The sequence below is a fragment of the Mus caroli genome, unplaced genomic scaffold (assembly GCF_978045245.1).
Source record: "Mus caroli unplaced genomic scaffold, Mus_caroli_1 scaffold_9, whole genome shotgun sequence".
In the NCBI taxonomy this organism is placed as follows: domain Eukaryota; kingdom Metazoa; phylum Chordata; class Mammalia; order Rodentia; family Muridae; genus Mus; species Mus caroli.
The window spans coordinates 67,393,463-67,397,117 of record NW_028227264.1 but is presented as its reverse complement, the minus strand read 5'-3'; the positions used below and the strand labels follow the sequence as shown (position 1 = coordinate 67,397,117).

Below are 3,655 nucleotides of genomic sequence, written 5' to 3'. Positions count from 1 at the left end.
AAAAACATCCAGTGGAAGAAAGACAGCATTTTCAACAAATGGTGCTGGCACAACTGGTTGTTAACAAGTAGAAAAATGCGAATAGATCCATTCCTATCTCCTTGTACTAAGGTCAAGTCTAAGTGGATCAAGGAACTTCACATAAAACCAGAGACACTGAAACTTATAGAGGAGAAAGTGGGGAAAAGCCTTGAAGATATGGGCACAGGGGAAAAATTCCTGAATAGAACAGTAATGGCTTGTGCTGTAAGATCGAGAATTGACAAGTGGGACCTCATGAAACTGCAAAGCTTCTGCAAGGCTAAAGACACCATCAATAAGACAAAAAAACCACCAACAGATTGGGAAAGGATCTTCACCTATCCTAAATAAGATAAGGGACTAATATCCAATATATATAAAGAACTCAAGAAGGTGGACTCCAGAAAGTCAAATAACCCCATTAAAAAATGGGGCTTAGAACTGAACAAAGAATTCTCACCTGAGGAATACCGAATGGCAGAGAAGCACCTGAAAAAATGTTCAACATCCTTAATCATCAGGGAAATGCAAATCAAAACAACCCTGAGATTCCACCTCACACCAGTCAGAATGGCTAAGATCAAAAATTCAGGTGACAGCAGATGCTGGCGAGGATGTGGAGAAAGAGGAACACTCCTCCATTGTTGGTGGGATTGCAAGCTTGTACAACAACTCAGGAAATCTGTCTGGCGGTTCCTCAGAAAATTGGACATAGTACTACCGGAGGATCCAGCAATAGCTCTCCTGGGCATATATCCAGAAGATGTCCCAACCAGTAAAAAGGACACATGCTCCACTATGTTCATAGCAGCCCTATTTATAATAGCCAGAAGCTGGAAAGAACCCAGATGTCCCTCAACAGAGGAATGGATACAGAAATTATGGTACATTTACACAATGGAGTACTACTCAGCTATTAAAAAGAATGAATTTATGAAATTCCTAGCCAAATGGATGGACCTGGAGGGCATCATCTTGAGTGAAGTAACACAATCACAAAAGAACTCACACAATATGTATTCACTGATAAGTGGATATTAGCCCAAAACTTAGGATACCCAAGATATAAGATACAATTTGCTAAACGCATGAAACTCAAGAATAATGAAGGCCAAAGTGTGGACACTGTGCCCCTTCTTAGAATTGGGAACAAAACACCCAGGGAAGGAGTTACAGAGACAAAGTTCGTAGCTGTGATGAAAGGATGGACCATTTAGAGACTGCCGTATCCAGGGATCCATCCCATAATCAGCTTCTAAACGCTGACACCATTGCATACACTAGCAAGATTTTGCTGAAAGGACCCAAATATAGCTGTCTCTTGTGAGACGATGCCGGGGCCTAGCAAACACAGGAGTGGATGTTCACAGACAACTATTGGATGTATCACAGGGCTCCCAATGGAGAAGCTAGAGAAAGTACCCAAGGAGCTAAAGGGATCTGCAACCCTATTGTCGGAACAACATGATGTACTAACCAGAACCCCGGAGCTCTTGTCTCTAGCTGCATATGTATCGAAAGATGGCCTAGTCGGCCATCAATGGAAAGAGAGGCCCATTGGACTTGCAAACTTTATATGACCCAATATGGGGAATGCCAGGGCCAAAAGAATGGGAATGGGTGGGTAGGGAAGTGGGGGGCGCTATGGGGGACTTTTGGGATAGCATTGGAAATGTAATTGAGGAAAATATGTAATAAAAATATTAAAAATTAAAAAAAAAGAAAAAAAAAGAAAAAACATAAAAAAAATTAAAAATTAAAAAAAAAAAAAAGAGCTGTCTGCTTATGGAGGTAATGCTCCAGACCAGCAATTCTCAACCCGGGAGTCACATATCCTGCATATCAGATATTTACGATTCACGACAGTAGCAAAATTACAGTTATGAATTAGAATGGAATATTTTTATGGCTGGGGGTCAGTACCACATGAGGAACTGTATTAAAGGGTCCCAACATTAGGAAGGTTGAGAACCACTGGTCTAGAAAGTATTGTTTTCTAAGTTAGAGGAGAAAAGTGGTCATGTATGTGCTTCAACACGAACTACCAACATTTGGAGTTCAAAGCATAAGTCAATCTTTGAAATACATCTCAAATCCATTGTACTGGTGTTCAAGTGCTCAGCAATATAAGTTTTTTATTTAGTGATCCCAGGCACTTAATAATTACGGATTGTTAAGTGGGGGTTGGAGAGATGGCACATTGGCTAAGAGCACTTGCTGCTCTTGTAGAGGGCTGGGATTCAACTCCCAACACCCATATGACGACTCACAATTGTTTGTAACTCCAGTTCCAGAGGATCCGGCACCATCTTATGAACTCTGTGGGCACCAGGCACATCATATGTGGTATGCATACATACAGGCAAACAAAACATTCATGCACATAAATTGAATTGAATTAATTAAAAAAGATAGATATTAAAATAGTAACTGAAAGGCTGGAGCTATATAGTATACCTCAGTTGATAGAATGCTTTTTTTTTTTTTAACAACAAGGAAACCCAGTCCTTCCCAAACACAACAGAAAACTAGGTGTTGTGGGATTCCATCTGTGATCTCAGGATGAAGGAAGTAGACTGCTCAGAATTTCAAGGTCATCCTTAGCTGCACAGTGAAGTAGAGACTAGTCTGTTTCAGTTTCTTTTTAAATGAGTAAATATATTACCAACGTTTCTTAGTTAGGGTTTCCATTGCTGTGAACAGACACCACGACCACGGCATCTCTTATAAAGGACAACATGTAGTTTGGGAGGGATTACTGGTTCTGAGGTTCAGTCCATTATCATCAAGGCGGGAAGCATGGCAGCATCCAGGCCGGCATGCAGCTGGAGGAGCTGAGAGTTCTACGTCTTGTTCCAAAGGGAACCAGGAGAAGACTCTTTGCAGGCAGATAGGAGGAGGGTCTCATTGCCTTCCCCCAAAGTGACACACTTCCTCCAACACTGCCACACCTATTCCAACAAAGCCACATCTCCTAATCATGCCACTCCCTGGGCCAAGCATATTCAACCTACCACATGAGGCGTATGGAGGACAGAATACATTTATAAATGGACCTTAACTGCAGAATGTTTGAGTACTGGAACCCAGGACTGGTGTGGGCAACCAAAAGTTTTTAGTTTTGTAAGAGAGCACCATCTGGTTGAAAGCTCTGCTGGTGACTGGCTGGTCCCTGAGCATTCTAACCTATGTGCAGAAAGAATAGTGGTCTGGAAGTTAGGAGGCTGGGGCTGTACTTTTATGACCTATAATTTTTACAGTGAAGAATGTTATCTATGTGAATCAGAACCAGACACCAATTAAATGGTGACAGCTTCGCCATGTTCTTCTGTGGCTATGAAGTGGGGTTGTCATAGTTGACAGGTCACAAAGATACCTGAAGTCTTTTCTTAAATTGTAGCTTTCTTATCACTATAACAATATAACCTATACCATCAACTGACCTTGAAATGTCTTATAGATAAAAGCATTATCATTCCCAGTGTCTGAGGCCATCCCTTCTCTTGGATTTTCATTCATAATTTAAGCTCATTCTGACCAGTGGTGAGAGATTAATGGCGCTTCAATTGAGTTATTCCAAGGAAGAATGATGTATTGCCCCTTCACACAAGTTCTTTTTTTAAGAGTTAATTCA

General features: G+C 41.1%; 1 pseudogene; it reads right to left on the bottom strand.

Annotated features, from left to right (window-relative positions):
- Positions 1-3,285: 3,285 nt before the first annotated feature.
- On the bottom strand, positions 3,286-3,403 carry LOC115032206 (small nucleolar RNA SNORA24; annotated as a pseudogene).
- Positions 3,404-3,655: the final 252 nt, after the last annotated feature.